Raw genomic sequence first — 15,558 nt, 5'->3', positions numbered from 1 at the left:
GTGATAGAATATCCATATGCCAAAAAAAGAACTCTAACCCACACCTAGCACCATATATAAAAATTAAACTCATGAGAAATTATAGACATAAACTTAAAAATGTAAAAACTATTAAACTCCTAGAAAAAAAAATAGGACATATCTTCTGTGACTTTGGGACCCACAATGATTTCTTACAAGGAACACAAAAAGAATGATTCATAAAAGGAAATCAATAAATTGGACTTCATCAATGTTTAAAAGACACTGTTTGAAAAAGTAAAGCACAAGCCACAGACACGATGAAAATATCTACAATGCATTTCTGCTAAGGAACCAGCATCTAGAATTTGTAAAGCATTCCCAGAACTCAATAATAAGAAAACAACCCAATTTTTCAAATGGGCACAGGATTTGAACAGTTTATCAAAGAAAACATATGGATGGAGAATAAGCACAAAAAGTGTTCAAAATCTTTATCATTAGGGAAATGAAAATTAAAACCACAATGAGATACCATTACACATCTATTAGAATGGCTAAACTTTGTAAAACTGAGAAAACCAAGTGCTGGTAAGGATTGAAGATGCAGAGCAACTAGAACTTTCTCACACGTTGCTGATAGGAAGGCAAAGTGGTGCAGCCACTTTGGAAAATAGTTTGCCAGTTTCTTGTAAAGCTAAACATATACTCACCATGCAACCCCACACTCCCACTCCTATGCATTTATTCCTCAAAAATGAAAATGTATGTTCACATAAAAACAAAGCATTATAGCAGTTTTTGTTTTTTTTCATGATCAGTGAAAAACTGTAAACAATCCAAGGTCCTTTAACTTGTAAGGGCAGAAACAAATTGTGTTGCATCACAATACAATTGTGTTGCATCCATACAATAGGATCCTCTTTAGCAATAAAAGAATAAATAACTGATATATACAGGGAATCACTACCACAGTAATTTTTTCACCCTTCATTTCCCTTAGAATTGAATTTTATAAAACATCACTGCTACCATTATATTTGTCATCATATAAATATACTAGTCATCATACTAGTAAGCAGTTGCAACTTGCATTTTTATAATCACATAAATTCTAATCTTATTTACAAATAGGCTAGTCACTTGAATTATATTTGATAAATGTTCTAGTCTCTGTGATGGCATGCAGTGAATATACTCTAATCGCCAGCAACAAACACCAAACCACTTGGCTTATGGCATAGTTTAAATATTGATCTTTGCTGGTTTCTGTTTCAAAAGGTGAACCTATCTTTTCTAATTTAAATATAGTTGATTGACAATATTGTGTTAGTTTCAGGTGTACAATAAAGTCATTCAGCTTTCCATATTTTTTTCAGGTTATTTTCCATTATAGGTTATTACAAGATTTTGAATATAATTTCCCATGCTATCGAGCAAATCCTTGTTGTTAATCTATTTTATGTATAGTCATTTGTATCTGTTAATCCCATACTCCTAATCTCCCTTTTACCCTTTTTAATTGTAAGTTTTATTTCTATGTTTGTGTGTCTCTATATGCAGTTTCTTGAGGTTCCCAACATCACGGGTTCCCCAAAACAGGGTGACCCAAAAAAGAATTATCCACAAAAGGAGCAATAATTTTACTTTTAGATTAAGAGACTGGAATGTCCTGAACAGCACAGATTATAAAGCATATATTACATAATGTCATATATTACACATTTCCCTTTTCTAAAACTGATCATACAATTGAACAAGGAAAATTTTCCCTGATAAATCACTCATTCATATGAATACTGCTAAAATAACAGCCATCCCTAGTCTCTCAGTGTCTTATTCCCTATTTCATTTCCAATGGTCACCAACAGAGCAAGAGGGAGCCCTTTCCTCCTCCCGAGACCCACTCCGAACTTATTCAAGTCTACGAGAGTCAAGATCAGATACCTCCCTAGCTCAGAAAGAGGAAGCATCCACACCCCCATCCTAAACTAAGAACTTTCACTCTGAGGTTTCATCCTCAGCCTCAGCATTAAGCCCTCTCAGAATGACTGACAGTGCACATAACCATTCCCCTTAAGATAAGCATCTCTCTCATCTACAGGGTGTATTCTGGTCTTCAAGTCTGGAAAGGATAGCCTCTTAACAAGTGACACTGATAGATTACCCAGAGTCTAGATTACACAGTTTACCAGAGTCACCTTATTAAATATCCACAAAGGTAAATAATAGCAGTTTGGACAATGGCAAGTTAGTGATATAGACAAATTATTCTGTGCTATCAGACGACAGTAGAAATGCAACATCAAAGAATGTTCAAACTACCACACAATTGCACTCATCTCGCATGCTAGCAAAGTAATGCTGAGGACTCCAAGCTAGGCTTCAATAGTGCATGAACTGAGAACTTCCAGATGTTCAAGCTGGATTTAGAAAAGGCAGAGGAACCAGAAATCAAATTGACAACATCCGTTGGATCATACAAAAGCAAGAGAATTCCAAAAAAAAAATCTACTTCTGCTTTATTGACTATGCTAAAGCCTTTGACTGTGGATCACAACAAATTGTGGAAAATTCTAATAGAGATGGGAATACCAGACCACCACACCAGCCTTCTGAGAAACCTGTATGCAGGTCAAGAAACAGTAGTTGGAACTGGACATGGAACAACAGACTGGTTCCAAATTGGGAAAGGAGTATGACAAGGCTGTATACTGTCGCCCGCTTATTTAACTTCTATGCAGAGTACACCATGTGAAACGCCAGGCTGGCCATTAGCAAGAGTGCCGGGAAAAATGTCAATAACCTCAATATGCAGATGACACCACCCTTATGGCCGAAAGTGAAGAGCAACTAAAGAACCTCTTGATGAAGGTGAAAGAAGAGAGTGAAAAAGCTGGCTTAAAACTCAACATCCAAAAAACTAAGATCATGGTCCTATCACTTCAGGGCAAATAGATGGGCAAACAATGGAAACAGTGACAGAATTTATTTTCTTGGGCTCCAAAATCACCTCAGATGTTGACTGCAACCATGAAATGAAAAGACACTTTCTCCTTGAAAGAAAAACTATGACCAACTTAGACAACATATTATAAAGCAGAGACATTATTTTGCCAACAAAGGTCCGTATTATCAAAGCTATGATTTTTCCCAGTAATCATGTATGAATGTTGAGAGTTGGACCATAAAGAAGGCTGAGCATTGAAGAATTGATGCTTTTGAACTGTGGTGTTGGAAAAGACTCTTAAGAGTCCCTTGGACTGCAAGGAGATCCAACCAGGCAATCCTAAATGAAATCAATTCTGAATATTCATTGGGACTGATGATGAAGCTTCAGTACTTTGGCCACCTGATACAAAGAGCCAACTCATTAGAAAAAACCCTGATGCTGGGAAAGATTGAAGGCAGGAGAAGGGGATGACAGAGGATGAGATGGTTGGATGGCATCACCGACTCGATGAACATGAGTTTGATCAAGCTCCAGAAGTTGGTGATGGACAGGAAAGCCTTATGTGCTGCAGTCCACAGGGTCACAAAGAATCGGACACAACTGAGCGACTGAACAACAACAATGAAATCAGACTGTAGCGATGGTAGGGATACAGAGATATATTAGTGTTTTTCATGACATTTAAGGAACTTAGGCGATCTTAACATTTGTATAAAGAAATAAGAGAATAGACCAGACCAGAGTACAATCCAAGCCTGAGTTCATAATGAGCTCTGCCACTTACCAGCATTGACTTTGGGGAACACACTTAAATTTTTGACCTTCAGTTTCCTCATCTGTAAAGTGAGAATAATAGTTTCTACCATATAGGATTGTGAGGATTTACAGGTTAGTATTTTTAAGGTACTTAGAGCAGTGCCTGGGACATACTAACAACTAAAAATATTTATTATACATAATACAAAGTGTGTGTGTGTACTGGGTTGTGACCAAAAATTTTGGAAAAACTCAAAACTAGAGGAAGTAAGACATAAACTTAACATATGTAGGATATAGACAAGCAAAAGGCATGTGTTATGCTAGGGTGGGGACTAGAGCAGGAAGCATGGAGTATAGGGGTCTGGGTTTAAGTTTCTCCTTCCACATTCTGGGAATCATCAAGGGAGAAGAGGATAACATGAAGAGTGGAGTAAGTTGTTATTTTACTTTATGTGGAATTCTTTTGCATTCGATCCCCTTTATCAGGACTCAGAAGTTCCAAAAATGGTGCCAAACTGTGATGAAAACAGATGCACATTCAAGAAATAAAGCACATCTAGCAAGAAAGACTGTTGGGTAATTCAGTTTGTTAACGACAAGTGCTGTATAATAATTGTTTGTAGGTAACCATTAAAATATATCCCCAACAGCCATTTCTTTTTTTTTTTTAACTCTTTTAAACTTTCTATTTTGCTTTGGATTATGGCTGATTAACAATGTTGTGATAGTTTCAGGTGCTCAGCAAAGCAACTTAGCCATAAAGACACATATCTATACTCCCTCAAATTCTGCTCCCATCCAGGCTGTCATGTAACATTGAGTGGACTTCTGAGTGCTACACTATAGGTCCTTGTTGGTTATCCATTTTAAATATAGTAGTGTGCACCTGTCCTTCCCAAACTCCCTAACTATCCCTCCCCACCAGGTAACCATAAATCTGTTCTCTAAGTCTGTGATTCTGCTTCTGTTTTGTAAATAAGTTCATTTGTATCATATTTTAGATTCTACATATAAGGGATGTCATATGCTATTTCTCTTTCTCTTTTTCCAACAGTCATTCACTATGGTTATTATTTTCACAGTTTCCATCTTTAAAAAATCTTATACCCACTTACTCAGCTGGGCTGAAAGCAAGCTACAGTTAGCTATTTAACCCCAAACTGAGATAAGGAGGGTGGACAGTATGATTTGAAGATCTCCGCTCCCTGAAAGTTGGAACTCAGCACACACAGGATGTCTGTGACTTCCGCCAACCAGCCCAACTACGTAAAGATCACTCTGAATTGGTTAGACCCATCTAACGTCGATCACTAGACAGGATTTTAACCCCATCATTTTTCTCTGAGCGCTCATCCAATGACTCCTTATTCATAAGACATAACCATCCAAAGTCACCTAATCTGTTGTGCTATGTGAACTGGGGATAACAAAAACGGAGGCTGGCTGGGTCCAACTGAAGTTAGTCTCAGCGCCCATGAAAGATGCATTCATCCAAATCAGTCCAAAAACAAACCTGCCAGGAAATTCTATACTGGTGATATAAAAGCATGATTCAGAATGAGAATGTAAGGAATCTGAAAAGATCACCATCAAGCAGGATGTCTTAAGATAGGTAATGTATTATTATAATCCCCATTTTATAGAAGAACCAACAAAGCCAAAAGAGATTAAGCAACTTGAATCATGAAATGAATAAAGGGCGAGGGAAATGTAATGCCCACAGCCAAACATCCCTGAATATTCTTGGTGCTGTATTGCTTAGGGCTTTCCTCATCTTTGTTCCTATTATTCAAGAACATAGTACGTGTTACAAATCAGGTACCAGCTGTATAAATAGGTACCTGACCTGAAAGAGATATGTGTCAATTACCTGTAGAGCTGGATGGCCTGAATTACAGTCCATGTGACAGAATCCTGTTGGCGTGATGTGAGTATACACTCACTGCAATTTCACACATAAGCTAAACAATAACAAAAAATACTTTCCTTCAGGTTGCCTGGTGATTCAGATAGAGGACATCCACCAAACTCATGGTTAGGGAAGATGAACAACAGGTTTGTCAACATTATACTTGGTGGAGAGTCAGTCACAGCTTTTCATGGAGAAGCAAGTTGTTTTGGTTTTTTTAAATGACACATCTGCATGTAGCTAGGAGGGGTGTGCCTATTCAGATCTGTGACTAGGACACCAGGAAGTTTAGCATTGGTGTTAATCCCATGAAGCAATGACCTTAAGTACAGGTGGCTGCCATGATGTCTATTATTAGGATCAATGAGATACAGTCAGAAGCAATGTTGCAAAATGGCAAGATGGAAGGCCAGTTTTCCCTGACAAAGTGCAAAGGCATGCTATAAACACTCACATGAATAAACAGCCTTAGCAGCAACCGCAACCAGGAGAAAAATGAGAGGAGGTTTTCCACAACAAAAGCAGCATTGTTCTCCTGTGGCCACCCTTAAATTCATCCTTTGTTTCAGAAGATGCTTAGGCTCCTCCATGGCACTGCGGTGTCCCACCCAGCCGTCTCCCTGTGGGCCAAGGGATGGGGTAAGTGGATTCAGAGTGAATTGTCCTTCTGAATGGAGATCCCACACCTAGTTCAATAGCAAAGTGTTCTCCAAGAAACAATGGGGTCCAGTAGGCCAAGATGACAGCTGGTATGGCAGATGTGGGCGGTCGATTCTCTTCCAGAGGCTGGCACATGTCTGACCTGGGGCAGGACAACTACTCTGGGCTCCCATTTCCTCATCTCCACGGAGGGGCTCCCCATGCCGGCACTGGGTGATGGTTATCACCGGAGACATGCACAAAGCCCTTCCATGAGACTTCCTTTTTCTTTTTCCAAGTCCGGGAGGCCAGAAACCCGCTTGCTAAGAGAAATCAAAAGCTTCCAAGAAAACACATATTGGTTGTGTAACAGACATGGATGGCACCAGACAACTGTCTGGATTCATGTAAAGTCAGCGGGGGAATGACACAAACAGGCGAAGAGGGAATCTCGGTAAATCCCCCTGCTGGGGAGGCCCTCATCATCCCATGACTTCACAAGTGCTCTCTCTCCACCCCACCCCCCCAGGTGGGGGATTAATCATCTCTGCCACGTCACCAAGGTGTGTCAGGTCTAATTTCTGCCTTCTCAGTATCCAGGTCCGTGAGATTCAAAAACATTTATTAATTCAACAAGAATGTCTATTGAGCACCTCTTAAGTTCTTTGGCAGAATGAGATGGGATATAAAAGTCATAATTATTTAGTCAGCTTGAACAACATGCTTGACACTGAGGACATAAAAGGTGAATAAGACATGGCCCCAGGTTACCAGGGGCTCACAACCTAGTGACGAACCTGACAGGCAAATAGAGAGCACGGAGTCAGTGCCCTACTGGAGGCGGCCGAGAGTGTGAAGAAGTCGTGAGGAATCTCCTGCACTGATAAGGGGTGTGTAAGGCATCTCTCTCTCCTATTCTTGTACCGGCAGAAATTCTCGAGAGGAGCATGCTGTCTTCAGAGGGTCCCCACTCCACACCCCCTGACACGGTCAGGTAAGAATGAAAGAAAATAATTATAGGCGGGGTTCTGAGTGATACAATTTGGTGTTAAGTTCAGTTAAGCTAGTAAAACCCATTTGTGAAAGAACTTCCTGTAAACAAGGAACCATGACTGTCTCCAACTCATGATGAATAAATGAAGTAATTTATCGCAACAGACACATTGCCCAAAAGAAAGTGGCTCACACAATAATATGTCTTTTATTTTTCCTGTTCCAGGGTGTGGTTAGGTGACTTTCCCTTGGTAAAAGGACTTTCGGGTCTGGGTACGTAAAGTTAAGGGCAATTGCAAAATTGAAGGACACATCCCGAAAGTATTTGCAATTTGAAAGGGAGAAAAAAAATCCCTTGATGTTATAAAAACAAAACAAACACACACAAACCTGGTGAAAACATTTCTTTAGCTCATTGACTTACATTTTAAAACCTGTGATTATGTTTTGTGATATCTTATTGGGAAAGCATTTCCCAATACTTTCTTACGAACAGATACTGTACAAAACACAATTACAGTGAGAGATATTAATAATATGTTTCATTTTACTTCCTCATCTCCTTTCCAAACTAGAAGACTCCATTACCAAACAAATTCTATGAATATCGACCAATTTGTTCCATTTTCCTAAGCTTTGTGCCCCAGATAGTTCTATACAGATAAAGGTTTTTAAACTCTGCAAAGTGGTTTTCTTTGCTACAGTTTCTCCTTCTACTTAGAACAGTGAAATACTTTCAGATTTTAATAGATTAATCTAAAAACTAAATCTGAAAATTAGCTTCAAATTTAAACCTGAACTTGAAAATTCAAAGGAAAGTATTTGTGGTTTGAAATTATCTCTAGAAGTGAAGGTAAGGCTAGAAGGAGATAGGGGCTTGGGGAAGAAGGTGAACCCACCCATCCACCCTTCTCACTAGTCTTCTCCCATTATTAAGGTCACTGACATTCCTTTTTGAAGAAAATTAATTACAGGTGATTGATTTATAGAAAATAATGACTCACAGTTCTTTCCAAATTTGGGCGGGAGTAAGAGAAAGAGGGAGGGTGGAAATTCCTCAGTTTTGTTACTACCAGCTCTCCATAGCTGCTTTATTGTTTGCTCTTGGCTTTTCTCTTTTGCAAAAAAAAAAAAAAAAAAACACTGAGAAAGGAACTGCTTTCAGTTTAAAAAATTATGTGAGAAATTGGAAAATAATAACCACTAATACCTTGAGTCATGTTTACTCTGCCAGACACTCTGCTAAGCACTTTATATTTATTAACCCACTTATATCTCACAATGCTATGAGGTGAGTAAATTATGAACCACATTTTACAGGTGAGGAGATGAGGCACAGAGAGATTAAGGAGGTTACCAAGGACACAGAGCTATCAAGCTTATATTTGAAGTGAGGCTGCATGGCTCCAGAATCTGTTTTAATTTGTTTTGTTTTTAACCATTAGACAGCCTTCCCTCTTTACTCTTTAATCCCTGTCTCTCAAGAATTTACGGAGCTGCAGGGTGCCTGGTGGTCCAGTGGTTAAGAATCTGCCTTGCAATGCAGGGGATGCAGATTCAATCTCTGGTCCGGGAACCAAGATCCCATGTGCACCAGAGCACAGACCCAGCAAACTAGAACGACTGAGCCCACATGCCACAACGAGAGAATCCATGCACTGCAACGAAAGTTCCCATGTGCCACAACCAAGACCCAGTGCAGCCAGACAGAGAAATAAATGTACGGAGCTGCTGTGCCTGGTGGGATGAAGGGGAGCACAGCAGAGATGTTCCAAGGACATTAAAATAGGACAAGGCTGAGGGAGGCGTCACCACCTGCTGAAGGGCAGATGGGCTGCCCACAGATTGTCTGGGTTTCCCATTTGAGGAGTTCTGGAAACAAAACTGACTGGATATTCAGGGAACCCGGGAAGCAGAGCTTCTCAGATCACACTTTTTTGGAGCTGGAGGGCAGCATGGAGCCTCTCCAGAGGGTCTCCCTGTGGAGTCAGCTGCATGTTAGGGCATGTTTCCAGCTCTAGGTTCCCAAACTGCCCTCCTTCAACTCCTGAGCTTCAGAGCTGTGAGGGGCGACCCGAACTTGACTATTCCCACCCTGACTTGAGCTTTGGCCATTGGACAGTTTCTCCAAGAGCAGCGGCCACATCAAACCCACACGGGGCCCCAGTGTGTCTCTCTTCACTCCATCTTTCCTTTATTACCATCGTGGGAACACACCTTGTCTCTCTCCATCATAGAACAAGCAAACGCGGACCTCAGATGGGGCTGGGTGATGGTCCAGTTGGGGGAGGGGAGCAGAGGAGATTCTGACAGTGTTCAAAAGGAGATGCGGCTTTTTGCAAAGTTTAGAATCCATCTTCTGGTTCCATGCCTTCACTGCATATCCAGGAGGCTGAAGCCAAGTAGGGTGAGATGACTTATAGGGGGATCACTGGGCTGGTGAGAGACCAAGGGAAACTAGAACCCAGAGCAGGGCCCTATGGCCTCCCTGTAACAGTTCCCACCAGGTTTTGAAGGTGGCAGTTGGCTGTCACCCCGTAGACTCTTACTCAGATCAACTCCTGAACTCTTTGAGAGATAGTCACAGCTGAGGTTTCCACAGATCCCCTTCAACCCTCACTCTCTGGGCCCAGAAACCACACTTTACCAGGTGAAAGATCACAAGTTACTGATTTCACCCTCCCCACATGCCTATTTCCATGCTCCTTTCTGTCCCACCTCCTCCTTTCCTCTCCATTTCTCTTCATTTTTTGCAAACAACTCTTGTGAAGTCTAGACCAGCACACCTGCTTCTTCCCATCAGCTTCTCCTTGGCTCACCTCTGGGGGTTTGGTCTCATGTCTCCCTTCTCACTTGGCCATGATATAGCAGAAGGACTGAGTGTGACCCCACAATCCCTGCTGGTGGCCAGCGAAGACCACATGGCTTGCATTCTGTACCATCCCATTTGGCCCCCCAGCACCCGTGCAGAACAATGAGTGACCTCACAAACCCAGACAGATCTGCATCACAGGACCTTGGTCTCCTCCCTGCAGATATGTTTAGCCACAAAGTTGCCTTCATGGTCTCCATTCCACTCAAACAAGATGACAGCAACTGCTCTTTATTCATCACTCTGTGGCAGGAATCTTGACAGGCCCTTTGCCTACATCACAGCAAACTTGATGAGAAACCTATGAGATGTTCGTATTATCATCATTTTGCAGATGAGGCAGCTGAGTTGTCTTAAGCCATGAGTCCTTCTCCCTCAGAGTTATTAGATGCTGAAGTCAAGGCTGAAACCCCAGTCTGTCATGGACCCCATCCAAGCTCTTCCCACTGCAGCATCTTCACCTTTGAGTCAGTGTTATAAGTCATTTTAATTTCATGCATCTCACTGGAGAAGCTTCTAGTGAATTAACTGATCCCGGTATTTTTACACAGGGCTCGGCTCTGGTTCCTTGCCTTGCCCATGTGCCTCTCTGCCCTTCCTGCCCTGAAGGGCTCTCCTGGCCCTTGCTGTCTGGGACTCCTTCTTGTCTCGCTGAGTCTCTCTAGAGGAAGTAATTAAAAGCAACAGAGGACAGGGACTTCCTCCTCGGCTCTTGCTCTTCCCTCTCTCGCCACTCAAGTTTTGTTTTCTCCAGGTGCCGGGTTCTCCCAGTTCTGTGTCTTACGCCCCTTCAAGTTTAAAATTCTGGCCTTTTCTCAGGTGCCTCAGGGGAAAGCCAGTTCTTGGAGGCAGCCCCTCTGGCTCTTGGTCAGCACACAGTTTGCCTTCTGCCTCCTGGTTTCCACTCTACGCTCATCAAATAATGTTTGCAGGGCAAACATCCCCCCTCCCTCCCAGGCCACTGACCACTTTGCTTCCCTCTTACTGCACTGCCCTGTTGGAAGGAATACTGTAGGGTGAGCATCGTGTTTCTGCCAGGACCTGGCTGAGACTCTGTTGAAGCCACAAGGCTTGTCAGGAGCAGTGCTCAGGCCAGAATTTCAACTTGAGACAGTGGATGGTTTCTCTTGGAGTCTAACAGTTTATCCAATACATGAGAAGTCTGCAAACTTTGCTTTCAGAGTGGAGTTGAAGTGATTTCCCACTAAATTAGGATAATGGTGGTCTAAAAGGTGGGCTTTTTATCATTTTTGTTTCTTTCATAACATCTTCTAAGCTTTTAAAGATCCCTCCTACTACTCATCTGAACCAAATAAATAATTTATTATAAAATACTATCAAAAATATATAAATATATCTAAGCATTTAATATCTCAAGCTTTTTTAAACTATTATGCAATATAATATACATATACAATGGTACTGCAATTTCTGCTAACAAAGTCACTACTATCTAAAATGGAATTTATTACGTCAAAATTTAGTTTCATGATTTTCCCCTGGCAGCCCCTGAACTGAATTTCCTTAAAGGAAGAATGGGAGGGTGGCTGGGTCAAGGAGTGACTGAGTTTGCTTGTTCCTCGCTAGAATAATTCAAATGCAAGATTAATCTTAGGTGGTTTGGATCAGAGTACCTGCCCTGATTGCCAAGGACACTGGAGCTTCCTCTGTGTTGCCAGGGATGTTTGAAGCCAAGGATGGGAGGAAGCCTGCAGCAGGAGGCAAGGAAGGGGAGAAGAGGTCAGAGCAGGCTGCACCAAGACTCAGCTTTTCTTTCTGCCCCCAGCTTTTTTTTAACCTTTTGCTTTGTGTCTGTTTCTTCTCTTTTCTCCCACTAGGCTTCTCTAGATGACCATTATTGATACATTCAGCTCTCACTCAGAAATGTGGGGAAGAGGCAGCACATTGCAGTGATGGGAGAGAAACTGGTACCTTGGCCACTACAGTTTGGAATTACCTATTCACTTTCTTGGATGTCAACACCTTCGGAATAGACATGGGGAGAAAAACTCCAGCTGCCTGACTATCTTCGAGTACTTTGTGAGTTTGCCTCTTTGGTGAATTCCAAAGATACTCAACATATTCACAAAATAACCACCTCATTCAGCAGCGAACAGTGAAAAGATAAAGGCCCCAGAGTGCTTCTCTTTCAGGCTTCCATGGCTAGATTCTTCCCTGTCTCACCAGAGTATTAAATTCAATAGCAAACCTACTCGATAGCAAACCGTCTCTTCCTCTGGGTGTACAAAAAACGAGAAAGGTCACCCACTGATTTCAGTAGTGAAACTTTTGCTCATGGAAGGCCAGACGTGCGATGCGGTGGGCAGCGTGCAGACAAGCAGGAAGCTGCGTGTCATAGAGTGACTTGGTGTTCACGAAGCTGGCAGCGGCAGCCACCGGCGTTGATAGGCAACACTCTCCCTCCTCAACAATACCAAGTTCCTCTTGAAATTTGGAAGCAAGGTCTGGCAAGGATGCTGCCTCTTCTTGAGGATGTAAGTGCACAGCTGAAGTCTGTTTCCAGAGTAAGAGGAGAGCAAGGTTCCCAAAGCAGCCATAGGCAGACACCAGAGCAGGCCTTGATCACCCTGAAAGGTGAGCACTAAACCTCGTATGATGCTCACACTGTCTCTCCCACCCCTATCCTGATTTAATTGATCTGGGTTGGGGACCCAGAGCCTTAGGGTTTTGTAAACCAACCCAGCTGATGGGCATGGGCAGCCAGGATTGAGAACCAGCTCCCTGGTCAACCGGATGACTTGCTGCAAGTCTCACTCAGGAGCTTGGCAGCCCCTTTAAGAGCAAAAAAAAAACAAAAAAGAGCCTCTTTTCACTCATTTGGTGCCAGAGACCATGTTCCCCGTACCTCATTTTTTTGCACTTGCTCTCAGTACAGGAAATGGTGCATGTAACTCCTAAGGAAGATGAGGCCAGGGTTCTCAAGAAGCCTGAACTCGGCCGCTCGCTGGGCTGGTGCACAGTATGGGACACAAATGACCTTCAGCCCAGAGACTCAAAGAGAGAAAGCCCACATCCCCAGGCAAGTTCCTTCATGCCTCTGGTCTCAGTGTCTTCTTCTGTTAAATAGAGGATTGGATTCACTAGATAATCTCTGAACTTTTTCTAGCTTTAAAAATATGTTAAGTGTCTGATGTTTTAAGTCAATGCATCTGAACATATCCATCTATACTAACTGGTTCCTTCCACCTACAAGAAAAAAAAATCATCTCCAGGAGGTCTCAAGTATAAATTCTTAGTTTGAAAAGCCAAAGGATTTTTTAACTATTTGCAGCTAAATTTCATCTTAAATGTCTGAGCTGAAGCAAGTCTGGTCAAGGCTTACACTGGCAGAAAGTAAAATGGTGCCCAATTCTGTTTTGATGCACCTCTGAAGTACATGTTCCAGGGGAAGAATAAGGGACTGGGGCACATTTCATATTTTGCACAGAGCCCTAAGTACACTATTGTAATAAAGCTTCCTGAAAGAACCTGCTAAGCTTTTCCTGACACAATGCTCTTGAGAAATTGCCTAAGAATATGGATATCTGATGGCAGATTTCAAGGCCTAGGCTCCCAGGTATGCTTGATTCACATGCAAATCTGACCATGCCTGCTATTTGTCACCAGGCAGGAAAGGGACATGGATGAAGTGGGGCTCAGAACCCTAAGAATTCAAAATATCCAAAAGTGAAACTGGCAGTTTGCCATCCTGTCTATACACATGGATTTCCTTTTCTGACTAATTTCTTTTGTAGAAAGAGTAATTACCTTTATTACTAACATTGCCTCTATTACTACCCCTAGGCAAATCATTAATAGTCAACTCTTTCACTCAATCATCTTTCCAGCGTTTGAACTTTTACTCCCTTAAAAAAAAAAAAAACCTCACAATAGATAGAGAGGCAGGCACATATATATCTATTTATACATACAGGATTATAAGCGAATACACACCGTCATCAACATTGGTATCAGCCATTCACTTTATTGAGCACCTATTGTGGTCTCTGCCCTCTAGAACCTTGTAGTTTGACTATGGGGGCAGGGGAGGGGATGAATGAGAGTACAAAATATCCATAAAACAAGACAGATATCCATGTATAGCATAAACTGTCAGTTCTTAAAGGGTGGTCCCAGGGACTTCTAGGGATCCTAAGGCTCTCTCAGGGAGTCCACCAAGGAAAATCTATTTCTATTATAATACTAAGAGCTTATTTGCTTTTTTCACTCCATCTCTCATGAGTTTTCTAGAAGCTACATGATCTGTGACATTGCAACAAATTGAATGCAGAAGCAAAGAAGGACTCCAGCTTTCTTTTATTAAGCCAGAAATTCAAAAGACTGGTAAAACCGGGGGTGGTGGGGGGGAGCATGTCCATCTTCTCATTAAATATTTTGGCTTTAAAGCTTTTGCCTATTTTTCCCAGTAAAAATGTGTTAGTAACATTAATATGTAATGAGTTTATTACTGCTACTGTCAAATGAATTAATAAAATTAAAATTTTTTTCTAAGTTTCCATTTTTAATAAGGTATAAACATCAATAGATACAATCCACATAAACAAAAGTTTTTTGGGATCCTCAGTACGTTTTGGGTCCTGAGTCAAAAGTCAGACTTGCTGGCCTAGGTAATGTCCTTTGCCTGGAAAGTTCTTTTTCCCTTCCTCTCTGCTTCATTCAGGTTTTACCTATTTGATCAAGGCTGAAGGTCACTTCTTCCCTGAAGCCTTTCTGACCCCCTGTCCCTTCCTCAGTCACACAGAAGGGGCCTAATAGTTTTTCAGATACCTGGTACACACCAAATACTGTCTTAGGAGTTTTCACATATGCTGAATGTTAGCTCTCACTCATGGGATCTCCTACGCCTCTGCTTCTCATGGGATATTCTTACTTTGGAAAATATATGCTATCATCTCTTTAAATTATAAACTCCTTGAAAGATCTATGCCTACTTTATCTTTGTGTCCTAGAAAATGATAAGTAGATAATTAATGCTAAATAACAAGAGTGACTGGGGCTTTAACTGTATAGGAAGGAATTCAGAGGAAACACCTACCCTGAGGATACATGGTGAAGAAAGTGAGCTTGAGGTAGATGTTAAATTCTCTAAAGCTGGCATTATTAACATCTGTATGAGATGTAAAGGATCAGCTAAAAGAGTTTGGGCAGTTTGATCATTTTCTTTGTAGACTTAATTTGGAGAAATGATCCCATTAAGCCTCTGGAAGATTAAGAGAGAAGTATTAACATTCTGTAGCTTATTACCCCAAAACTCAACAGTAAAGGTAAAACCAAGCTGAATTCAGTAGGGAGGCATAGTAAATTACCATCACTTCCTACACGGGTACCAACTTTGTGTCAAAAAACCCAATGCTTAGTTATCTAATACAAAATGCACATTCCTAAAAATAACCCAACTTCAAGTTTTGAGAGGTTATGGCTTTCTAAAAAAGCATATTTTTTTTTGGTAAA

General features: G+C 41.4%; 1 long non-coding RNA gene across 1 annotated transcript; it reads left to right on the top strand.

Moving 5' to 3' along the window:
• Positions 1 to 7,024: 7,024 nt before the first annotated feature.
• On the top strand, positions 7,025 to 14,592 carry LOC110151268 (uncharacterized). Its single transcript, XR_002318001.2, has 3 exons — positions 7,025 to 7,215; positions 11,925 to 12,681; positions 12,978 to 14,592. It is a non-coding gene; the product is annotated as an uncharacterized lncRNA (long non-coding RNA).
• The last annotated feature ends 966 nt before the right edge of the window (positions 14,593 to 15,558 follow it).

The sequence above is a fragment of the Odocoileus virginianus genome, chromosome 19, assembly GCF_023699985.2.
Source record: "Odocoileus virginianus isolate 20LAN1187 ecotype Illinois chromosome 19, Ovbor_1.2, whole genome shotgun sequence".
Classification (NCBI taxonomy): domain Eukaryota; kingdom Metazoa; phylum Chordata; class Mammalia; order Artiodactyla; family Cervidae; genus Odocoileus; species Odocoileus virginianus.
The sequence above is the reverse complement of the archived record's forward strand: the minus strand, read 5'-3'. Positions and strand labels throughout refer to the sequence as shown.